The following is a 26855-nucleotide window of genomic DNA, read 5'->3' as shown; positions in this document are numbered from 1 at the left end:
TCCTGCAATTTCCCCCCACAATCCTTTGCTCTTTTTGAGTGCTTTCAACCAGACTCCGAGTTAATGCTGGTCCCCAGTCACAGAGCACTCTCGTATTGGGGTATTACATTCCAATGGGTCACCTCTGGTGGCTCCCTCCCCCTTTTGTTTAACTTCTGAGATCAGTCCGATGTTCCCACTCTGCTTTACCTGCCCACTGGTGTCTTCTGCCCCTGTAGAGATCCAGACGTGTATAATTCTAATCTCAGGCTGATTTCATGGGTGATCAGAGTTCTTTGGTAGGTAATCAGCTCACTTTAGGGTACAGGTTGAAACGGCGCCTCTTCCCAGTTCTCTGCCATCTTGTCTCCCCCACCATAAGAGACTCTTACCCGTAAAAAACAAACTGAGAATTGCTGGAGGGGAGGTGGATTGGAAGATGGGGTAATTGGGTAATGCGCCATTAAGGAGGACACTTGATGTAATGAGTACTGGGTCTTATATGCAACTGATGAATCACTGAATTCTACCACTGTAACTAGTAATACAGTACATGTTATATAAATTGAATTTAAATAAAAAATTTTTTAAAAAGAGATAAATTTTAAAAATATCATTTATAATCGTACCCAAAAAACTCCCTAGGAATAAACTTTACCAAGGAGATGAAAGACCTATACTCTGAAAACTATAAAACATCGATGAAAGAAATTAAAGACAATACAAACAAATGCAAAGGTATTGCATGCTCATGGTTTGGAAGAATCAATATTATTAAGTATCCATGCTGCCCAAAGCAATCTACAGATTGAATGAAATCGCTATCAAAATACCAAGAGTGTTTTTCACAGAATAGAACAAATAATCCTAAATTTTTTACAGAAACATAAAAGACCTCAAATATCCGAAGCAATCTTGAGAAAGAAAACCAAAGATGTAGTAATCAAAATAGTGTGGTACCAGCACAAACATAGACACTTAGGTTGATGGAAAAGAATGGACAGCCCCAAACTAAACCATGATTATATGGTCAATTAATCTAAGACAAAGAAAGCAAGAATATACCATGAGGGAAAGACAGTCTGTTCAATAAATGGTGCTGGGAGAACTGGACAGTTCCATGCAAAAGAATGAAACTGGAGCACTTTCTTACACAATACCCATAAATAAACTCAAAATGGTTTAAAGGCCTAAATGTAAGACCTGAAACTATAAAAATCCTAGAAGAGAACATAGGCAGTAATTTCTTTGATATCAACTGTTGCAACATTTTTCTAGATATATCCCCTAAAGCAGGGGGAAAAAAGCAAGAATAAACTATTGGGATTACCCCAAAATAAAAAGAGATTGAATAGCTAAGGAAACCATCAACAAAATTTTTTTAAAAATCATCTTACTAAATGGAAGAAGATATTTGTAAATGATACATCTGATAGGGGGTTAATATCCAAAATATACAAAGAACCTAGACAATTCAGCATCAAAACCCAAATAATCCAATTAAAACATGGGCAGAGGATCTGAATGTACATTTTTCCAAAGGAGACATAGCCCAACAGACACATTAAATGATGCTCAACATCACTAATCATCATGGAAATGCAAATCAAAGCCACTATGAGATATCACATCACACTTGTCAGAATGGCTAAAATTAAAAACAAAAGAAATAAGTTTCAGCAAGGATGTGGAGAAACAGGTACCCTTGTGCACTGTTGGTGGGAATGCAAACTGGTGCAGCCCCTATAGAAAACAGTATGGAGGTTCCTTAAAAAAAATTAAAATAGAAATACCATTTGATCCAATAACTCCACTAATGGATATTTACCCAAGAAAATGAAAATACTAATTCAAAAAGATATATTCACCCCTATGTTTACTGCAGCATTATTTTTTTTTATTTTAAAGATTTTATTTATATTTTTGAGAGAGCAAGTGAGAGAGAGAAAGCACGAGCAGGGGGAGGGAAGGGAGAAGCAAACTCCCCACTTAGCAGGGAGCCCAAGGTGGGGCTCGATCCCAGGACCCTGGGATCATGACCTGAGCTAAAGGTAGCCATTTAGCCGAATGAGCTACCCAGTGCCCCAGCTACAGCATTATTTACAACAATCAAAAATGTAGATGGTATATATAAATGATATATATGTATCATATATATATATACACAGACCATATTATACATACATAAACACCATATATATGGTATATAAATGGTATGTGTGTGTGTGTGTGTGTGCTTGTGTGTGTATGTATACCACATATACACACATATACATAGGAATTCAGCCATAAACAAGGATGAGATCATGCCATTTACAAAAACACGGATGGACCTAAAGGGTATTATGCTAAGTGGAAATAAGTCACACTAAGAAAGACAAATACCAAATGACTTCACTCATAAGGAGAATCTAAAGAACAAAACAAATGAATAAACAAACAAAAAGCAGATTTAGACCTATAAATACAGAACAAACTGATGGCTCCAGGTGGGAAGAGGGTGGGCAAAATGGGTGAAGGGGAGTGGGAAATACAAGTTTGCAGTTATGAAATGAGTAAGTCATGGGATATAAAGGTACAGCAGAGGGAATTTAGTCAATGATATTATAATAGCATTGTATGGTGACAGATGGTAGCTACACTTGTGGTGAGCATAGCATAACACATAGAGATACTGAATCAGTACATTGTTCACCTGAAACTAATGTAACACTGTATGTCAATAATATGCAGACGAAAAATATTTAAGTTAAAAAAATAAGTTCTGGGGCACCTGGATGGCTCAGTGGGTTAAAGCCTCTGCCTTCGGCTCAGGTCACAATATCAGGGTCCTGGGATCGAGCCCCGCGTCGGGCTCTCTGCTCTGCGGGAAGCCTGCTTCCCCCTCTCTCTCTCTGCCTGCCTCTCTGCCCACTTGTGATCTCTCTCTCTGTCAAATAAATGGATAAAATGTTAAAAAAAATAAGTTCTACTAAATTCTATTTACATGGCTCTACAAAATTTGAGTACCAGGTGTTCCCAAGCCGCAGGCTGGAAAAGAGCAATAAAAAAGAATAATCTTTGGAAAGCCTAAGTAGCTCAGTCAGTTAGGCCTCTGGCTCTTGATTTCAGCTCAGGTCGTGTTATCAGTGTTGTGGGATCAAGCCCCATGTAGAACACCAAGCTAGGCATGGAGCCTGCTTGAGATCCTCTCTCTCCTCCTCCCCCTCCCTCTACTCTCAATGAACAACAAAAGAACAATCCTCAATGACAATAAAATCAGCTGTTTTTCTCCCTAGATCCCTAACTGGAATCCTATTTCCTCTAGCTCCTAATGTCCAGTAATTTTTGTCCCTAAAGACCATTTGGAAGAGTGGGAGTACCTCACAAACTCTCCATGACACAACAGGTGCCAGCCCAAACTATCTTAATCCCTCCATCCTTTTTAAAATTAAACTCTTTTATTTTGAGACAATTAGATCATATGCAGTTATAAGAAATCATATGGGGTGATCCCATGTACAATTTACCCAATTTCTCCAATGGCACTATCTTGCAAAACTACAATACAAAATTACAACCAGGATATTGACATTGATACAGTCAAGATATAGAATATTTCCATCACCACAACAATCCTTCATGTTACCCTTTTACAGACACACCCACTTTCCTAGCACCCCCAGTACCTCCTAAACCCCTGGCAACAACTAAACTATTCTCCATTTCTATAATTTTGTTATTCTAAGAATGTTATATAATGGAATCATAGGATATATAAACTTTGGAGATTGCACTTTTTTCACTCAAAATTCTCTGGAGATTCATGCAGGTTGTTGTAGGTGTCAACACTTTGTTCATATTTATTACTGAGTAGTGTTCCTGGTATGGATTTTTGTATCACAGTTTCTTTAACCATTCACTGATAGAAGGATATCAAGGCTGTTTTCAGCTAGGAACTATTACCAGAAAAAGCTGCTATAAACATTCATATTAGGTTTTCTTGTGAACATAAACTTCATTCTTCTGGGATAAATGTAGTATTGAGTGACAGTTACATGTTTGGTTATTAAGAAAGTGTCAGACTGTTTTTCATTGACTGTATTACTTACATTGCCACCAGCAATGTATCACTGATCCAGATTCTCCAACATTGTCATCAACATTTGATGTTGTCACTAGTTGAATTTTAGTTGTTCTAATAGCTTCACAGTGATATCTCATTATAGTATTAATTTACATTTCCCTAATGGCTAATGATGTTGAACATCTTTTCACATGCTTATTTGTCATCTGTATATGATCTCTGGTGAAATGTCTCTTCAAGTCTTTTCCCTATTTTCTAATTGGCTGTTTGATTTTTTTTCCTGTTGAGTTTTAGGAATTCATTGCATAGTCCAGACATTAGATATATCAAATATGTGGTTTGCAAATATTTTCTATCTCTCTGTAGCTTGTATTAACAGGTGTTTCCCGGAGCAAAGGTTTTTAATTTTGATGAAATCTAGTTAATTTTTCCTTTTAGATCATGTTTCTGCTGTCAAATCTAAAAGTCCTAGATCCTGAAGACTTTTATATGTTTTCTTGTAAAAGTTTTATACTTTTACATTTAAATTCATGATCCATTTTTTAAAAATATTTTATTCATTTTTTTGAGAGATAGAGAGAAAAAGAGAGCATGAGTGGGAGGAGGAGGGGTTGAGCAGGGAGCCTAACATGGGGCTCAATCCCAGGACCCTGAGATCATTACCTGAGCCAAAGTCAGACACTTACTTAACTGACTGGGCCACCTAGGGCCCCAAAGTTCATTATCCATTTTAAACTAATTTTTGTATATGATGTGAAGCTTACTTAGGTCAAGGTTCATTTTCTTAAACCTATGGATGTCCAAATGTCCCAGCACCATTGTTAAAAAAAAGTTATCTTGGGGCGCCTGGGTGGCTCAGTGGGTTGAGCCTCTGCCTTTGGCTCAGGTCATGGTCTTGGGGTCCTGGGATCGAGCCCCGTGTTGGGCTCTCTGCTCAGCGGGGAGTCTGCTTCCCCCCCATCTCTCTCTGCCTGACTCTCTGCCTACTTGTGATCTCTGTCTGTCAAGTAAATAAATAAAATCTTAAAAAAAAAAAGATATCTTCCCCCCGTTAAATTGCTTTTAAACTCTTATAAAAAATCAGTTGGACATAGTTTTGCAGGTTTTTTTCTCTGGGTCCTCTGTTATGTTTCAATGATTTATATGTCTATCCCATTAGATCACACAGTTGATTGTAATAGCTATATAATGTCTTGAAATCAAGTAGAATGATTCCTTCCATTCTATTCTAAAAATTGTTTTAAAAAATTGTTTCAGCTATTTAGTTCTTTTGCTTTTCCATAAAAATTTTTAGAATAATATAACCTATGTCTACAAAAACTATTGCCAGGATTGTGATAGGAATTGTTTAACCTGTATGCAATTTGGGAAAAATTTATTGTTTTTACTATGTTGACTCTCCCAAACCATAAATATATATTTGTCTTTATACTAATTTTGGTCCTCTTTGATGTCTTTCCTCAATTTTGTGTAGTTTGTAGCATACAAATTCTATATATATATGGTTAAATTTACATCTAAGTATATTTTTTATAGATTATAAATGATACTGTATTTTTATTTTGGAGCTCACCTGTACTTTGCTAGTACATAGAAATACAATTTCCTTTGTCTTTTTATTTTATATCATAAGACCTTGATAATCTCACTTACTAGTTCTAGAAGATTTGTGTGTGTGTGTGTAATCCTTAGGACTTTTTATATAGACAAATACCTTACCTGCAAAATGGGACAGTTTTATTTTTTCTTTTAAGATTTCCATGCTTTGTATTTCCTTTTCTTGCCTTATTGAACTGTCTAGAACTCCTAGTACTATGCTGAGTAAGATCCGTAAGACTGGACCAATTCTGGACATTCTCAACTTGCTCCTGATCTCAGTGGTGAAACATTCAGTTTTCTACCATTAAGCCGTAGAGTATTTGTAGATACTATTGATCAAGGTGAGGAAGTTCTACTCTTCTTATTTTTCTGAGAGTTTCATCATGAATGTGTGTTAAATTCTGTCAAATGCTTTTTCTGAATCAATGGTTATGACCATGTGATTTTTTTCTTCTTGAGCCTGTTAATATGGGTGATTACATTGATTTTCAAATCTCGAACTAGCTTTGCATCTCAGAAATCCATCCAGAGATGGATTCATCCACTTGTTCCCATTGTATCATTCTTTTAATATATTGCTGAATTCTATTTGCTAATATTTTAAGATTTTTACTTCTATATTCATGAGGGACTTTGGTCTGTAATTTTCTTTTCTTGTACTGTCTTTGTCTGTTTTTGGTGTCAGGTTAATACTGGTTTCAAAAAATGAACTGGAAAGCATTGCCTCCTCTTCTATTTTCTGGAAGACATCTGGTAGAATTGGTATTAATTCTTCTTTAAACATTTGTTAGATTCCTCTAATAAAACCATCTTGCCTCAGGAAACGTTTTTGGATGTTTTAAAATTACAAATTCAATTTTTAGTAGTTATAGGAGAGTTCAAAACATTAGCTTGTTTTTTGGGGGGAAGCAGTCCATTTCACCAAAGTAGTCAAATGTACCTGTATAGAGTTTTTATATTGTTCTGTTATTATCTTGATATCTGCAGAATCTGTAGCAATATCCCTTCTTTCATTTCTGATAATGGTAATTTGTGTTTTTTCCTCCTTTTTTCTTTTCAGTCTTCCTAGAAGTTTCTCAACTTTATTGATATTTTCAAAGAATTAGCTTTTGTTTTGATTTTTCCTATTGTTTCTCTGTGTTCAATTTCACTGATTTATGCTCTTATCTTTAATATTTCCTCCCTCTGCTTGATTTGGTTTTATTTATTTCTAGATTCTGGAAGTGGGAGATTAGATAACTATTTGAGAATTTTCCTCTTTTTATAATATATGCACTCAGTTGCTATAAAGTTCTCTCTCAGCCCTGCTTTATTTGCATCCTATATACTTTGACAGGTTATATATTCATTTTTTTCAAGATGTCGTTTATTACTTGACAGAGAGAAAGAGAGAAAGAGCACAAGCAGGGGGAGTAGCACGTAGATGGAGAGGGAGAAACAGGCTTACTGCTGATCGGCAAACCCAACACAGGGCTGGATCCCAGGACCCTGGGATCATGACCTGAACCAAAGAAGGATGATTAACCATCTGAGCCCCCCAGGATCCCCAATATATTCATTTTTATTCAGTTTAGTGCATTTTTAAAATTTCCCTCTCTTACCCATGGATTGGTTTAATTTCCAAGTGTATGGATATTTTCCTGTAATCTTTTTCTATTCTTGATTTCTGTTCAATTTCACTGGTGAAACACACACTCTGCATGACTTCAGTTTTTCGAGTTTCATTTTATGGTTCAAGGTATGATCAATCTTGGTGAACAATCCATGCACACTTGAAAACAACGTGTACTCCATTGTTGTTGGATGGAGTGTTCTAAACATGTCTGTTAGATGCTATTTGTTGATATTATTTTTGAGTTCTTCCATATCCTTGCTGATTTTCTGTAATTTTTTAAAGATTTTATTTATTTATCTGAGAGAGAGAAAGAGAGAGAGAGCATGAGAAGGGAGAGGTCAGTGGGAGAAGCAGAGTCCCTGCTCAGCAGGGAGCCTGATGTGGGACTCGATCCTGGGACTCTAGGATCATGATCCGAGCTGAACGTAGTTGCTTAACCATCTGAGCCACCCAGGTGCCCCTGATTTTCTGTAATTTTAACAATTGTTGATAAAGGGGTGCTTATTATTTAATAAATCTATCTATAATTGTGGATTTGTCTATTTCTCCTTTCTATCAGTTTTTGCTTCACATGTTTGCAGCTCTGTTGCTTTGTGCATACACATTTGGGACTGGTATATCTTCCTGATAGATGACCCTTTTGCCAACATGCCTATATCATTTTATTTGAAGTGAGTTTCCTGTTAACATCTTTTTTTTTTTTTAGTTAACATATAATGTATTATTTGTTTCAGGGATACAGATCTATGATTCATCAATCTTACACAATTCACAGCAATCACCCTGCCCAATGTCCATCACCAAGCCACCCCATACCTCCCATCCCCCTCCCATCCAGCAACCCTCAGTTTGTTTCTTAAGATTAAGTATCTATTATGGTTTGTCTCCCTCTCTGGTTTCATCTTGTTCCATTTTTCCCTCCCTTCCCCTATGGTCCTCTGTCGTGTTTCTCAAATTCATCATATCAGTGAGATCATATGATAATTGTCTTTCTCTGACTGACTTATTTTGCCTAGCATAATACCATCTAGTTCCATCCACATCACTGCAAATGGCAAGATTTTGGTTTTTGATGGCTGTGTAATATTCCATGTATATATATACCACATCTTCTTTATCTATTCATCTGTTGATGGATATCCAGGCTCTTTCCATAGTTTGGCTATTGTGGAAATTCCTGCTTCAGATTCTGCTTCTAAAAAAAAATCACCGTGACACCTTGGTATTAGAAATGGGCTAGGAAGCAGTCTATAAGAATGGTATTCAGCAGTTGGATCACCTGTTACCAGTGAGGACCTCACTGCAGCTAGTAAGCAGAGTGCTTCCTATTATGCTGAAGCAAAAAAATCACCAAGGCTTTCCAACATGGCTAACTGGGATAGGATTTAGAAGGGGATGCATTGACTTGTACAATATCTGGCATTTGAAAGGTATGGAAGAAGTAGTACTTATAAAGATTGTGGAATTGCATAGCTGTTGCTGAACAACATCAAAACTTTAAAGTGGAAAAAAATGATAGGATAAAGATGATCACTCATCAATTTAAAGCAAAGTGTCAATACTAAAGACCATATTAGGTATTTAAAGAAGTCCTCATTAGCTTAGGACCTAATCTTATGCAGAATTTTTAAAAATATTGCATTCTCAATTCTAGAAAATTTCCTATGCCAAAGTCAGGGCCCTGAGATGGAAGGAATGAGACCCTGAGACCTAGGTTAAGAATTCTGAGTGGATCCAGATCAGAACTTTGAATCCCTGCTATGTCTGAATTCTCTGAGCCTGCAGAAATGTCCCATTCATTGTTAGAAGATGATTTCTGCTCTGCTTGAATAATATTCAGATGTATCAAAAATGCAGATGGCTTAAAAGACAATGCTTGCCCTACTCAGGCTCTGCCCACCTGCCTACCAGACCAATAAGTAAAGTCAAATCTCAGCATAACTGGGGATTGTCAGGTCTGCTAAGGCAGCAGAGAGGTGAACTACCATGAACACCTCAATAATATGCAGCAGCAAGAACCTGGATTGTTTGCAAGGAAGGTGGTCCTGAAGATGCTGAATCAAGGGGACCAAAATATAAAGCAGAATAAGACAAAGTTTGCTGATATAGAAACTCTCTTCCATGACATTTGGTTTAACACTCTGGCAAAGATCTTGACATCCAGTTCTAACAAGTTGCTGGCATGGCTCTTAAAAGCTTGGAAAACGCAGTGGCCTGTGTTAAATGAAGTGGAAAATTCAACAGCTAATTATGTTCCTTGGTATGGGCCTGAGGACATTCCATTTACCAAGATAATAAGAAGTGATTGGTGAGAGTGGCCAGTGGCAGTAGCGAGAAGCCCTATTAGAAGGGGCTGACAGAGAATCTGTAATGAAACAGGCTCTTTAATAGCAATGGTATGATCTTGGAGTAGTAGAGGCCAGGTGGAAGCACCCAATTGTCAGAAGCAAGGTAGGTGTAATTCTGTTGTTCAGTGAGGACAGAAAGGCAGCCAGAGGAGTCTGACCCATGGTGATCTATGGTTAACAGATGATGTGATGATTAACAGAACGTGTGTATGGGAACAAGACAGATAGGGATCCAACAGGGGTGTTTTTTAATATATATAATAATCAATGATATATATCACTGAATGAGCCAAAGATTGAGGTCACCTGCCCCAGTGGGAAGATATAATCCTTTGTCCAGACCTGAGGCAATTGTCAGACTTAGTACCCATCAGTTAAAAGAGAGGCCAGGTCCCTTGATGAAGAACACTGTAGTATGATAGCATATGTATACTATGGTGATTTCCCCAGTCCTTCCCCAAAAAGACTTTCCTCAGGTAAATATAAACTGAGGAAAAGGATGACATAAGAGTTTTTGAGGGATGTTGGATACAAGGTCTGAATGAGCACAGAGTTGAATACCCAATGATCCAAAGCATTGTCCTGACACTTCTGTTAAAATAAGGAAAGAGGTCAGGTAATAAGTGAAGTCTTGGCCCAGGTCCATCTCACAGAGTCCATTAGTTCCAAAAATAAAAATAAGTATACAATGATCTAATGGTCATTTCCCTGGTACCTAAACACGTACCTGGAATGGACATACTCAGCAATTGGCAGAGCTCTCACATTAGTTTCCCGAGCTATGAAAGAAGACACATTATAATAGAAGAGGCCAAATGGAAACCTTGGAAATTGCCTTTCCTACCCTTGAAAGACTGTAAAATAAAAACAACACTGCTTCAAGGACGGGGGGAATGGCAACAATTATTAACATTCTCAAAGACAAATCATACAAGCCTGGTGGTATCCATCACAATCCTGTGTAATTGTCCAGTCTGGCCTTTAAAACACAAGTTGGATAATATCTCAAACTTAACTAGTAGTAACCTTCAATTGTAGTTACTGTGACAGTTGTGGTATCTTTGTTAGCAGATTAACACAGCCTCTGATAAGAAGTATGAAGCTATTAATATGGCAAGTGTGTTGCTTTCAATAGGTAGCAAGCAGGAAGAGCACAAGCAGTTTGCCTTCCCATTGGAAAGAAAACAGTACATTAAAGTCTTGCCCCAGAGCTAAGTTAACCCTCCTACACTCTGTTATTACATAGTAGAAAATACCTGGACTATCTGGACATCCCACAGATTATCCTGTTCTATGACATTACTGATACCATGTTAGCTAGACTTAATGACTAAGAAATGAGCGAGTACTATAGGCACCTCGGGAAGACACATGCACATCAGAGTATAGGAGACAAATCCTATGAAAATTCAAGCCTATCCATGTCAGTAAAGTTTTTAGGGATCCAGTGGTCTGGGGCTTGCTGAGATATACATCCAAATTAAATATTGACATCTATTGCAGGTATGGGTTTAATCTCTCTGCCCAAAGTGCCTCAGCCACTACCATAATATAAGAGGTCGCTTTCTCAGACCAAGTGAGCTATTTTACAAATGAGATGTGGCAGCAGACCCATGACTGTGGGATTCCCTGTTTTTTGTTTTGTTTGGTTTTATTAATCACATAATGCACCACCCAAAATCTGCAGGCCTGATAGGTGGAACAGATTTCAAAGCCCAGCATCATGTGAGGATGGGGGATTATCCTTCAGGATGGGCTTGACACCTTAAATCAATGACCGCGTAATGGTGGTATTTTTCAAACAGGGGAATCCAAGGTTGTGGAAGTAGGAGTAGCTTTTCTCAGGAGCAGTCCAAGTGCTTCCTGTCACTGCAACTACATGCTTGCAAGCCTAGAGTTTCCAGTTTGCATAAAGGAAATGCTTCCAGAAAGGGGCAGAGTAATAAGAATCTCATTAAACTTTAAGCTACCACCTGGTCATTTCAGATTCCTTTTGCCAAGACGCTAGCAGACAAGAAATAGAGTCCCCAGCACTGGCTGGGTAATTGGCTTGGATGAGGTAGAACTAACTGCTAGACAATGTAGGAAAGGAAGACTAGTTAGTTGATCCATGGAATGTCTCTTGATAACTTGCCTAACCAATTTTGATGGCAAAAGGACAAATGCAATATCCATAGCCTAAGACAGACAGAAGTCTGGGTAGCCCCACCACACGAGCCACCTAGGCCAACAGAAGGGCTAGCTGAATGTTAAGGAGATACAGAATGTGTGCAAGAGGAGAGAAATGATGAATGTCAGGTTCAAACGCAACGTCAGGATTTGGAATTTTTCCCACTAAACTTCTTATAAATTTCTCCAGGAAAAAAAAAGAGTAAACAGAATCCAGATGAGGTGAGGTTATGTTTCTTAGAATGTTTCTGAGACAATTCCCTATTAAACCTCCTGCATACAAATCTCTATCTCTCTTTTTCCCAGGAATCTTAACCTAAGACAATATCACACCCACTGAACAAGTTGAGATCATGGGGCTATGATGTGTAATTTGGTACTGCTACAAACTAACAAGTAACAAGTACTCTAAGGTAAAAAGAAAGTGCTACAACTATATAACTCCATGTGGGAAGCCATGATGGCTTTGGGCCGGAAGTACTCAGCTAAAATCCAAACCAAGATTCATAAGTATAAAACAATGGGTCCTAAGTTGTGGTAGTGGTGTTAAATGACATACATAAACTGAATCTCTGTAACCTATGGATGTATCTTGTGATATAATCACATACCTTGTGTATAATAAGATACATTACAGTATTTTGAATTCAAACTTACCTCTATTAAGTAATATTTCTGAACTGTAAAGCAAACATGAATCACTGGCACTTGAATACACATTACTCTTTCCCACACTGTTTATATCTCGTAAGCATTATCATAATAAACATATAGTCAAGTGGCAACTGGACCAAAAATAAATTCATTGTTCAATGAAACTGAAATAAAGCATTTCCCTTAAGAGTAGCAAAACCCTAGAACCAATCTAAGTGTCCAACCAGGGACTTAATTAAATAAATCATGGTATAGTATATCATCATTAGTGATGACATGAGTAGATTTATGCTTATTGGTATGATATATGGTATTACTAAGCGTCAAAGCAGTTGTAACTTACTATCATACAGTCACATTTTTATGATAATTTATATTCAGGTACATATACATACAGGAAAAATTACAAATAGAAGTACATTGAAATGTTAATCATTAATAATTATAATTATTTTGCTTATTACCCCAGATGCTGTCAGTGTCCCATGCAGTACTCCACTGTATTATTTTTCCTGATTTGTCAAAGATTATTTAACTTCTAATGGTTTCCTTTGTGCCTGAAATCTTTTTATCCCAGACCTGCAGAAACAGTTTGCTTGTAAGCAGGCTAAAAATGCTGAGGTGGTACCTCACCCTTGAGGTAGCATAATTCTGAGGCACTTATTTTGCAGCATTCCAGGGGTTTTCCATGAAATTTATCTCTAGTTTCCTACAGTGATAGCTGGCTTAAAACATACCCTTTCTTGGCTGGATTCTCTTCCTTGTATTACTTTCCCATTACCCTAAAATATTCTGCATTTCCCAAATAATCTGCTTGCACTCAAAATATCTTCTGTTTCTGGGCTCACTCAAACTGCAATATTTGTCTGTAATTTTCAAATAGTTCTATTTAAAACTGATTATATATGTAAAAAGTTAATAAAAGCTTAAAAAGCATTTTAACATCAGATTTTTTGTTTTTTTGTTTTGTTTTTTAAATGCTTCATTTATTTATTTAGAGACAGAGAGAACAAGTGGGGAGCGTGGAAGAGCTGGGGGGCAGAGGAAGAGAATCCCAAACAGACTCCATGCTGAACATGGAGCCAACCCAGGGCTCAGGGCTCCATCTCATGACCCTAAAATCATGACCTTAAGGGTAGGACACTTAACCAACTGAGCAACCAAGGCACCCCGACATCAGATGTTTTATAAATCAGATGTCTAGTAACATAATCAGAAGAAAGGTAAGAATTCATTCTGTGTTTTTTAATAATAAAAATATTTGTCTTTAAGTTTTTGTCTTAATGCTGTGATTGGGGAGCATGGAAACTATTTTGAAATACCAAAAAGGCTAATAAGTAAAAGAAAAAATTCATGTATTCATCGCAACACCAAAGAAGCCATAGAAAAAGAGGCTAGTGGGTGGAAGTCACAAGGAGAAGGATTTCTTTCAAATAAGAACTTTCTGGCGGTTAAAGTTACCCACAATTGGAATAAATGTTCTCTGGGAAAAGAGCATTTTATCAGTGACAAATGACATTGCATAAACGTAGGCTGGATGACCCCTTGTCAGGGACATTTGGCTTCAAGGATCTTTAACACCCTCTTTAACGTGGACAGTCTCTAATTTTTAATCTAATTCATCAAATTATGTGGCTGTCAGGGAACCATTCATAGTTTCTCAGTAATGACACCAGGTGTGTTGGATTATCTGGGACTCTATGCTCATTCCTAGACCTTCAGACATGAGTGAAGGGATCATGATGGTACCTCATAGCAAATGGACAGTTCACATTCACAAAACACAGAGGTGGGGAAAGTTTAGGACTCTAGATTAATCACTAAATTTGGGTCCAAAAAACATTAGTTTAAAAACTGCCATTATTAACACTGGCTGTAGTCAGACCATGAAATGGTCTTGTTTTATATATTTTTCCAACATTTGAAATATCTTACATGTAAGCCAGAGATCATCAATAAGTGGTCAGTTTGGGTAGATAGAAAAATACACTATGCATCCTTGAAACAAAAGGAAATACAGTTCTTCTGTATGAAGAATGCAGACATGGGAAGAAAGCCAATGTGTAATACTGTTGGATCCTCCAATTTTACTAGTGACTAACTTTCTAATATGGTTAAAGGAGAGGAGAAAATACAGAATCATAGAAGTGGGAAACTACGTAAGGAGGGAGAGGTAGGATAGCTAAAAATGAAGGTGTTTCGCTAAAACCTTTGGAATCCCAAGTCTTCTGTCCCATCATTCCCATAAGTCATATCAAACTTTCCAGATCATATACCTCATGTGTTTTGGTTTAGAATATATGAGTCTGGAATATATGAGTCTGGTTTGGAATATATGGGTCATAACACCCAAAACATGGTTCTGCCTTCACCACTAACTAGCTTTAAGAATTAACCTTGAGAATGTAACAATCTTTCTGAGCCTTAATTTCTCCATGTGTAACATGAAGAAGCAGACTACATGATTTTAAGTTTCCTTTCAGGATTAACATTTTGTATTTCCACAAGGAGGTATTCAAAACACAGAAGGAGAGATCACATACTCCTTTACCAAAGAACCAAAGGCCTTATAAAATAAACTGTTTTACCTGATATATTTCCAAAATGACTTAAGCCAGTGTGATTATTCCAATCTTGGGCACTATTGCAAGCTTCCGATGGTTAGAGGTTGGTGGGGGTTCTCAGTCTCTTCCTCTACAATTTATCATGTGGTTTTTATATTGCAATCAAGTTGTAGGTCAAATTCTGCCACACTTAGATGTTTTTATTAGTAAGCAGGAGTAAAAATATTCACACAACCTGCAGTGTAAGCTTTCTAAAGCCCCAGCTTTCTGTCCTTTTAAGCACTCAAGCAAGTAACTTGCATGAAAGATTTGCTCGACGCAAATGCAATGTGATTGTAGTCAAAGCCAAGCCACAAAATCCTTAAGTGGCTTGTATACAGAATCAATTGGAATTCTAAGCACAGAGTACTATTCCAAAGGGTGGAGACTAATGGGTTCACCAGATTTTTTATCCTGTCCCTATAACTGTGGAAGGGCTAGTATAGTATTCTTAGCCAATCCACATGTCTTGAATTCTACTTATTTTACCAATGAAAAATAATCTCTAATGTGCATATGTTAACAAATCCTCTGTGCTGATTAAAGATATTAGGAATGCCGCGGGGTGCCTGGGTGGCTCAGTCATTAAGCATCTGCCTTCAGTTCAGGTCACGACCCCAGTGACCTGGGATCCCGATGTGCGGCTCCCTGCTCGTTGGGGAGCCTGCTTCTCCCTCTCCCACTCCCCCTGCTTGTGTTCCCTCTCTCGCTGTGTCTCTATCTGTCAAATAAATAAATAAAGTCTAAAAAAAAAGATATTAGGAATGTTGCCTGTGAAATGTGAGTCTGTTTGTTTGGTATTTGATTTTTGTGTTCACTACTGACATGCATATAACCAACTCAGTGTTTATTAGCTTGCCTGGGGTGTAAATTAAAATGAAAAATCATACTGCCCATAATGAACTATTCTAAGATAAATTATAGATGTGTAACAATATAATATGAAGACTAAGGACTACTAGGAAGGACTGCTCTCCTAAAAGACCTGAAGTTGCACCATTCATTATTTTTGTTAGATAGTACTCTGTGACATTCTTCATGTACTCCTCCTCTCCATCCCCTCTTTACCATCCCTCATCCCATTTTTCTTTACCATTCTTATTACTGTCCTCTTATCATTCTTTATATCCTCCTCTCTTTATCATATGACATTCTTTTGTGATAGGATTACATACTGGACTAAGATATTAAGAGTTTAGTGTAAATCATGGTAGTATTATTTTGGCCCCTTTGTTTATGTCTTACACATATCTGGCAAAACCTTGACTCTTGATTAATTCAATAATCTCCCTTCTTCATTCATACACCTGAGCTTCTGAACCTTGCTAGAGAAAATCATATAATTATGTGCTTCGAAGCCACAAAGAACTTCTAGGCTTCAATTTCAGCTAGCTTTCAAGTTGTCTAGAGGCATTTCTATATGTACTACAATGTCTATTTAAGGCCCAGGAGAATAAGGAATCCTAAGATAATATTAAGTGTATCACCGCAATGATGAGCCAGTGATGGGGTTCTGGCCAGGCAAAAGAGCAAAGCTTCCCCTCTCATCTTCTCCTTCCATACTAAAGCATTCCTAAGCTACCACTATCTCTATGTGGTTGCAATGGCTTTTTTGCTTCCATACTTAACCCCAAATGTCTATTCTCCATATAGCAAACTGCAGTGATCTTTTAAAAATGTAGATCAGACCACATAATTCCCCTACTTAGCCTCAATGGCTTCTAACCATACTTAAACTAAAACCACTTCTTATTAAGGCCTATCAGACCCACACGATCTGGCGTCTCCCCACTCCTCTCTATTGGCACTGGTGTTCCTGCCAATTGTCAAACCTAAAGCATGTGCACACTTGCTGTTCTCTCTGACTGGAGCACCCCTCCTTAGAGTCTGACATGGTTTCAGTTTTTTCAGGACTCTGTTCACATGTCACCTTCCTCTACTTCCATTCCTGTCCTCTTATACCCTTAGTCCAAACACTGAGAAATATCAGTACTAAGAGGTTCTGTAAGGGAATTTTTGATGCTTCAAATTACACGTTCCATGTAACTATTCCATGTTCTGTTCCTACTGTGTCATTGGGCCTACAACAGGTCAGCATATGGAAAGACAAATATATCTTTGCATCCATCAGAAAGATAGAAACTTGTTAAAGTGATGGTTTAGAATGGCAAGGAGGGTACCGGAAGGGAGGCTGTTTATCTGGTTTTACCTACAAAGTCCTGGATGGTTTTATTTTTAAATCGTTTATTGATTTTAAAATCTGCCTACAGTATAATTCATTCTTTGTAAAGGACTCTTCTATGAATATTGCTATGCCTAGAGTTACAGATCCACCCCAACAATCAAGATATAAATCAGTTCTATCACTCCTCAAATTCCCTTAGGCATGACTGCTTTGAAATCAACATCTTTTCCCACCCTCCCCCAACCCCCACAATCACTTAGCTGTTTTCTATCCCTATAGTTTTTAGGCTCTGAGACTTCTGAGTCTAACCATTATTCAAGGTCGAGCTAGTCCTGATGATCTGCAGACAATATTCAAACCTATCCTTGCTAGCAAAATTATTGGTTGAGCATGACTGAGAGAGTGTTAACTTAACTATGGATATATTTAATAATTTACACCCAAGCTTTCGTGGAGATGGGATAGAGAATACCTTAGCTGGGATTGTCAGAAGAATAATTCCTGTCCTGGTCTGCCTTAGCCCAGATTCCTCCCCTCCTATTTTGCCAGGATTCTGCCAATTGCCTTCATCATATCAGTTTGGCCCCTCATAACAGTTACTTCTTTACGTCATGTTCTTAACACTGGTTACAGTATTTTTCTCCTTGAATTTATAAAAGCCCAAAGTTTCTTTTAAGCATAGAATCATTGTCACTGAATTGTGGAAGGTCACTCTCTGATGATGTCTACAAACATTTTCTTCAGCTCCCTGTCTCTTTCCATCGGAGTCCTGCCCTAAGACTATGCTCCCTGGCTCAAGCAGTAGTTGCTTCTTGAGTGCTTGGTGCTCTGCTGTTAGTTTTCTGGTTTGCCCTATGTGTGTTTGGGATGTGCCCTGGAACTGAAGGTTTAAGTGCTAATGTCCAATGTAGAGCCTGGTTACTGCAGCCCTGGTTTATTATTATTTGACCATTTCATACCCACTAATCATTCACACCCATTGAGAAGTCTGGCCCATGAATCACACAGTAGAACTGAATTTCCCAGGAATAGGAAATAAGAAATAGGAACAACCACAAAAATCCACAGATTAGTTCCTGTGCCTGCTGCACCTATAGCATCAACACCAGGGGTTAACATATCAGGCAGGCTAATGGCAAAGTGGCTTCAATAACCATTGATGAGTCACAAAGTCATGAATCTTTGTCCTGCACATATTAGAAGGACTACACTGGGTTCTAGCTCTAATTTCACCTTGGAGGCTCTTTACTTACTAGTTCCAGCCATTCCTCACAAGATCCTTGAGGGAGATACATGCCTATGCAGGAGCAGTGGAAAACCAAGCAGCACTTCAATTTCACACTAGTGGCACCAGATGGCCTGGTTTGCTAGGACAGTGCTGGATGTCCAGGTATAGTTACTGGTAGCACTTTTTTTACTCTCAAAATGTACCAGTTTTTATTATCATTTACATGACTACCTCAATTATATACAGCATACATGCAGAACATATTACTCCCCCACTAATCAGGAGGCAATATGGAGCCATTGGAAATTAGAAAAAAAGAGAGAAGGGTACAGGGTCAAAGAAAGAACCAAAACCATTCCTAGTATTGACAAGTAAAATTGGCAGACAGAATTTTGTAACACTTCTCACAGCGGAAGCAACACACTCATAATGGTATTTAAGAGGGAGTTTGAGTTTTTATAAATATAGAGTAAAGAGAAATCTGAAAACCCCTGAAACTAGAGAGTGACATCACAAAAAAAGAATGTGGTCATGCAGGAAGCTCTTTAGATTGGACCAGAACAGAGACCAATTCCTTAACTAACATGGTTGAAGGAGGCCCTGAAAGATTATAGAAGAAGTAATTATATGGCAGAGGTCCTTATATTCAGTTCATTGATAGACTTTGGGATCTATGTCACTTCCGTGAAACATAATTAAAACTTCTTGTAGGGCGCCTGGGTGGCTCAGTGGGTTAAGCCGCTGCCTTCGGCTCAGGTCATGATCTCAGGGTCCTGGGATCGAGTCCCACATCGGGCTCTCTGCTCAGCAGGGAGCCTGCTTCCCTCTCTCTCTCTGCCTGCCTCTCTGTCTACTTGTGATCTCTGTCTGTCAAATAAATAAATAAAATCTTTAAAAAAAAAAAAAAACTTCTTGTATATATAAAATTTTCTGGAAGACCTGTCAATAATTTTCATCAGGTTCTCAAAAAGGCCCAAAAACGTAACCACTGCTTTATGGTGTTTTCAGTTATGGGATATATTTTAAAATATATTAAAAGGTAGCTGGTTCTCATTCCAGTGTTATACTATTTGGTCATTTTCAAGACATCTACCACTAGTTTCATAAAATCCTGAGTTAACTAGGCTTCACTGGGCTAGGTGGGCTCAACCTGGGTTTTACAATAATGATTCCAATATCCAGAGTGGAAAAAAGAAATGGATAAACAGCACTGTTAACAAAACGCTCTCTTAAAATAGCTTCTTTTTTTCTTTTTCTTTTTTTTTTTTAGGGGGGCAGGGCAGAGGGAGAGAGAGAATCCCAAGCAGGATCCATGCCCAGTGTAGAGCTCAACATGGGGCTTGACCCCACAACCCTGAGACAATTAGCTGAACCAAAATCAAGAGTCAGATGCTGAGGACATTTTTCTTCCTTTGACTTTTAGTTTAGTTTATTCCTTCTTGCTACTGTATTTATGAGCCAGCTGAGCTAGGGTGTAACTGGTTGATATATTTCTTACTTGTAATAAAATACTGAATGGTAGGCCCCTCTACCATTAGCTACCAGTATCTGGATGCCCTTGTGGAAATAATGTAACTTCTCTGAGCCTGAGACTCCTTATCTCCAGACATGATGAGAGCATTGGCTTACATTAGAAGTCATCAGAGGTTTCTTCCAGCTGTGTGACTATATGGCCTTTGTTCTTCTAGGAAGGCATCTATGTTTACCATTCTCAAGTTTATACAACAAACTCTTGGGGAGGAGAGGCACTTTACGTTCGTCCAAGACAATATCTAAGGCAAAAAGTATATACAAGATAAAACACTGAATGAGCAGCTGGGGAGAAGTCCTCTCAGGAAAGCCATGCTTCACTAGTCTCCTGGCTCCATGAAAAGATTGATTGGCCAAATTCTAGGAGTCATTTTGGATCACCTACCATAGTGTTCAGAACCATCATATCATGCACTAAAGGTCACACATATGCAGCATGAATTCTCTTACCTTTTTATACCTTCAAGGTTTGTCTTTGTGATCTCTTCTGTATCATCTTTCCTACCATGTACAAACAAATGAAAAACTAACCCAATTTCTAGTTCTTAGTGGCAGGAGTCCTGGCTTTCTTGCCCTCTTCCCTCTTCTGGGCACAGAAGTTCTTCTTGCAGAACTCCTATCCTTCCAGCCTGCTTTCTGAAACATGAGAAGTTTCTGGTATTCAGAAGTATGTCACATCCCCCTACTGAGAGTACCAGAACATGGCATGTGGTAGGAAGAAGAGCATGTGAGGTTAGAGGGTTATAGCATTATGTCAGGCAACCCTACCCTAGTTGTAGACAACATGTTATAGACAACATTCCCCAGGGCTGAAAGTATCCCTTCCGGGTGCTGTCCGTATTAAAAATGGGTCCCCCAATCAGACAAAATTATGAGGCTTTCATATCACTTCAGTCCTAGCCAAGCAATGGCCACTTATAAGCATTATTATTTAATCATATGCAAGTTGTTTTCATTCTGACAGTTGTGCTGGATCTGAAGAATATTATCGCCTTTACTCATACCTATAATATCTTAGATGATGTCCCTGGAGGTTCAAAATCCAGTATAACTCACTCTAGAAATAAATCTCATGTATTTCACTCCAGAAAAGCAATTTTTGATATGTGCTCTGCCATACAACATCCAGATCCAAATAAGACCACTGTTCCTCCTTCACAGCTATAACTTTTGTCTTCATGAGTTAGTATAGAATTCTTTCTTCTGACTTCAGCTGGAGTGTAGCAGTTTTCTGTTCTTATACAAATTAGTGATTATATAAATAACCTGGATATGTTGCTTGCAATCTGAATTCTTATTGCTAAGAACCAAGAGCTTTGTATCTGCCTCTAAAATACACACACACACACACACACACACACACACACACACACACACACACTGATGTTAACAATGAGGGGGAAAAAGGAAACTTCTTTCTGAAGTGAACAGGAAACATTCTCAAGGAAAGATCGTGTGTTAGACCATAAAACAAACCTCAAATTTAAAAGGATTGGAATGGAGATGTTTCTAAAAAAAGTTAGAAATCAATAGCAGAAAGAAATTTGGAAAATATAAAACTATCTCTATTTTATTTTATTCGTACACAATCTTGTACATAGAAAATGCTAAGGAATTCACACAATGCGCTACTAGAACTAAGAAAAGAATTCAGCAAAGTTGCAGACCACAAGACCAATATAGAAAAATCAATTACTTTTCTATATACTAGCAGTGAACAATCTGAAATAGAAATTAAGAAAAGAATTCCATTTACAATAGCATTAAAAGGGGTATAATACTTAGGAATAAATTTAACAAAAGAGCAAGACTTATACAATGGAAATTATAAAGCATTATTGAAAGAAATAAGATATAAATAAATGGAAAGACAGCTCACATTAATGAATTAGAAGACTTAATATTGTCAAGATGGCAATACTCCTTCCCAGGGTGATCTACAGATTCAACACAGTCACTATCAAAACCCCAGCTAGTTTTTTTTTTTTTTTTAAGGAAATTGACAAGCTGACCTTAAAATTCGTATGGAAATACAAGGAATCTTGAGTAGCCAAAACAATCTTGAAAAAGCACAAAGTTGAAGGATTCATACTTTCCATTTTCAAAACTTATTATAAAGCTACACCAATGAAAACAATGTATTAGTGGTATAAAGACAGGCACACAGATGAATCATATAGAATTAAGAGTCCAGAAAATAAAAATCCTCTATTTATGGTCAATTGATTTTTCAACAAGGGTCCAATATAATTCAATGGGAAAAGGCTCATCATTTCAAAAAATGGTGCTGGGACCAAAGGATATCTATGTTCAAGAGAATAAAGTTAGACCCCTCCCTCACACAATATATAAAAATAATTCAAACTGGATCACAGAGATAAATGTAAGAACTAAAACTATAAAACTATTAGAAAAAAAGCATAGCAGTAAATCTTCATGACCTTGGATTAGGCAATAGTTTCTCAAATATGATACCAAAAGCACAAACAAGAAAAGAACAAGTCGATAAACTAGACATCAAAATGAAAAACTTTTGTGCTTCAAAGAACACTATCAAGAAAGTGTAAAGACAACCCAAAGAATGGGAGAAAATATTTACAAATATGTGATAAATCATGTATCTGATAAAGGCCTAGTTATCCAAAATATATAAAGAACATTTATAACTCAACAACAAAAAGACAACCCAATTAAGGAATGGGCAAAGGACTTGAATGGACATTTCTCCAAAGACAAACAAATGGTCAATAAGCACATCTAAAGATGTTCTGCATCATTAGTCATCAGCAGAGGCAAATCAAAACCCCAAGGTACCATTTCACACTCACTAGGAAGGCTATAATAAAAAACATGGACAATAAAAAGTATTGGCAAAAATATGAGGAAATTGGAAGGTTCATACCCTGCTGGTAAAATATAAAATGATGTAGCCCCCTTAGAAAACAGTTTGGCAATTCCTCAAAAGTTAAATATAGTTACCATACCGATCAGTATTTTCATTCCTAGATATATACTGAAAAGAATAAAAACATGTCAACAGAAAAATCTGTACAGAAATGTCCAGAGTAGCAGAAACCATAATAGGTAAAAAGGGGAAACAACCCAATTGTCCATTAACTAATGAATCCATATACAAATGTGATGTATCCTCACAATGGATTATTACTATGCTATAAAAAGAAATGAATTACTGATGCACACAACACAGACAAACATTAGAAATACTAAGCCAAGTTAAAGAAGCCAGACACAAAAAGTTATATATTACTCCATTTACAGGAAATGTCCAATAGGCAAAGTCATATAAACAGGAAGTGGAGGAATGGTTTCCAGGGAAGGGAGAATGTTAAGTGTATGCTAGTGAGTATGAGGTTTCTTTCTGGGATAATGAAATATTCTAAAATTAGATCATGGTGATGATAGCACATCTCTAGGAACATACTAAATCCTACTAAATTGTACACTTTAAAAGGATGAATTTGCGGTGGCAGCCATTGCACCCTCCACATGCAGGAGGACATTGGCAAGTTTGTGGACCTCTGTGTGTAGTGGAAACGCTTGGCGAGCAACCACAACATCAGCACCAGGGACACGCATCCATTCAGATGAAGGTGGCCCAGTTGACAGAGTGACAGATAGGTTCAAAGGCCAGTTTAAAACCTAAGCTGTCTGTGGGACCATTAGTAGGATGGGTGAATCAGACGATTCCATCCTCCTATTGGCTAAGGCTGATGGTGCCATTTCAAAAACTTTCGACTGAAGAGGATCACAGATGTGGAATATTTGTCATAAATAAATAGCAAAAACCCAAATAAAATAAAAGTTAATTTTTTAAAAAGTGTGAATTTTATGGCATGTGACATATCTCGATAAAGCTGTTATTTTTCAAATGTCTGGCACCAAGTAGACATTTAATAAATGTTGTTTGGTCTCATTCCCATAAGCCTAAATTCAGAATACAGAGCTGAGGCTATTTCCTGCCCAGGATTTAACAACTTTTTTCTCCTCTTGCAGGATCAGGTAGGAGTGCCCGAGGGCTGCCAGTGAAGGAAATTGGAAACAGCTGTCCAGGTTGTTGGATGGGGGGAAAGAGCTGGTAAAGAATGAGGCGTCCAAAATTAGGGAAGAGATGCAGCTTCTCTCTCCGGAGGCCATTCCAAACAATAAAATAGGGGGAAGAATAGAGAAGAGAAATTGAGACTAGAGAACAGTGGCTTGTGATCTGGAGACAACTTAATTCAATGAACAGCTACTTACATTCCCCCCTCTAAGTTTCATTTGGCTACTAGCTTGATTTCTCATAGAGCAAGGAGATGCACCCCACTGCTTATACCCAAGTTGATCTAGTCATTTTCCTGCCAGGAAAACTATATCTTTTCTGGTTTCATTGATGTGTAACTGACATAAAACTATTCCTTTAAGGTGTACAACATGCTCATTTGATATATGTATACATTGTGAAATGATCACCACAGTAAGTTTAGTTAACATCTGTCACTTCCCATAGTTACAACCTTTTCTCTTACAATGAGAACTTTTAAAGTCTGCTCTCTTGGCAACTTTCAAAAGTACAATATCATACTGTTAAATAAGCACCAAAATGTACATTAGACCCCCAGAACTTACTTATTTTTTATTTTAGATAAATAATTATATTACTAAGCATGGCAGTGAACAATAAAGGAGAGCTGAGTTTCTGAAATGTTTTGTTCCCTTCCCTGGGTATGAGTGAAAAAGACTGTGGTAATTCATTGTGCTGGACTAGCAATAGGTACCCCAGATACAACTAGACTGCTTAAATTTTCATTCGATGCAATATTTTATGCAGATAAAGAATACTGTCTATTTATTGATTTAATCTGTACCACTCAGCAAATCCTTGCGGGAACAGAACTAAAATATATTCAGAACTGATTGTCTACTGGGCACCGTATATTAAGTACTGTCACAAATGTGATCCAGAAAGATAAAACCTAAGGAAGAGGCTTTGAAGCTTTAGACTAAGACAACAGTGGCCTTTGAAAAGCAGTTTCAGGGGCGCCTGGGTGGCTCAGTGGGTTAAAGCCTCTGCCTTCAGCTCAGGTCATGATCCCAGGGTCCTGGGATTGAGCCCCGCATCGGGCTCTCTGCTCAGTAGGGAGCCTGCTTCCCTTCCTCTCTCTCTGCCTGCCTATCTGCCTACTTGTATTCTGTCTGTCAAATAAATAAAATGTTTAAAAAAGAAAAAAAGAAAAGCAGTTTCATTAGAGAGGTGAACTAGAATTGGAAGGGTTACAGTGAGTGCACTGTGAAAAAGGGAAAGTAATGGGTGTGGGCTCCTTCTCCAAGTCTAGCAGCAAAAGGAAGACTAGATGAGATAGCCTGAGGAATAGGCAGGGTAAAAAATTATAGAAATTTATTTTTCTGATTATTTAATATGGGCCTAATGTAGATAGTCTAGAAGAACAGAAAAGCACAACAACAAAAAAATAAAATGGCGTGTGATCTTTATTTTTTTTTAAGATTTTATTTATTTATTTGACAGACGGAGATCACAAGTAGGCAGAGAGGCAGGCAGAGAGAGAGGAAGAAGCAGGCTCCCTGCTGAGCAGAGAGCCCGATGTGGGGCTCGATCCCAGGGCTCCATCCCAGGACCCTCAGATCATGACCTGAGCCGAAGGCAGAGGCTTAACCCACTGAGCCACCCAGGCGTCCCTGGTGTATGATCTTTAAATAAAAATAAACAAACTACAAATCTACATTTTCTGCCTAGATTCAGATCAAAGAAAACAAGATACTAAATTATTTAAAAGCTAGTATACAATTTAGATTTTTAATTTATCAAAGTACATTTCTATTAAAGAAAGAAGGAAAGGACAAAAAGCGACTTGTCTTTTTATGACAGATGTTGAGTTTGAAGTAAAAGTGTGGAAGTGACAGAAGTCACTTGTACTGCTTAGAAATTATTTTCCTTGTTGACAGCAATAAACTTTTGTTGACAGAGTAGATCTCACCAAAGTTTGTAACTATGTGTGGTGACAGATGTTAACTAGACTTACTGTGGTGATCATTCTGTAATGTATACAGATATTGAATCATTATGTTGTATACCTGAAACTAGCATAATGTTATGTCAATTATGTCTCAATTTTAAAAATAACAAAATAAAAAAATGTATAGGAGCAGACACAAAAAAATTCTATTCCCATGTAGTAATCAAAATTATGGACTTCAGGGGTGCCTGGGTGGTGCAGGTGGTTAACCCACTGACTCTTGGTTTTGGCTCAGGTGGTAGGCTCAGGTTCTGATCTCAGAATTGAGAGATGGAGTGGGGGAGGTGGGATGGGAATCCATGTTCTGCGGGAGTCTGCTTAAGACTCTCTCCCTCTCCCTCTGCCCCTCCCCCACCTCCCCCAATAAATAAATAGTTTTTTTAAAATATTATGGACTTCATTTATATTTTAGGCTTCTTCACCTTATATCTGGCTCAGATCTGCCCCATCCAGTGCAGCCTGCAGTCAGAGAAGCCACGAGTCAGAAGTCAGGGAAGAGAATAGGAATCATGTCTCTTTCCTTCCATTACCCATTTTCGGCTCTTCCCACTGTTTTATAGCTTGCCAAAACTGGAGCACAGAGAGGAAGGAAAGGAAAGTGGGCAAAAAAATTCTCACTTAACTGACGGTGGCGGCTAATGGCTCCTTTTAGACATGACAGATGTGTAAACCTGCTTTTCTCTCCCTAGAAGGTGTTGGGGTAATTTTGCAAACCCTGCCTCCAGCACTGCCACTACTACTACTGGGTATTGCTAACCCATCTCTAGTCCAGCTAGTCTTTTGTAATTTCTCCCATATCCTGAGGTATCTACTTTTTTTGGCCTTCTGCTCCTGAGGCTTCCACTTG

General features: G+C 37.8%; 1 pseudogene; it reads left to right on the top strand.

Moving 5' to 3' along the window:
• The first annotated feature begins 23483 nt into the window (after positions 1-23483).
• Positions 23484-23736, top strand: LOC111153117 (annotated as a pseudogene).
• Positions 23737-26855: the final 3119 nt, after the last annotated feature.

Source organism: Enhydra lutris, unplaced genomic scaffold, assembly GCF_002288905.1.
Source record: "Enhydra lutris kenyoni isolate GAN:26980312 unplaced genomic scaffold, ASM228890v2 scaffoldscaffold31, whole genome shotgun sequence".
NCBI classification, from domain to species: Eukaryota; Metazoa; Chordata; class Mammalia; order Carnivora; family Mustelidae; genus Enhydra; species Enhydra lutris.
This window is presented reverse-complemented; position numbering and strand designations above follow the sequence as displayed.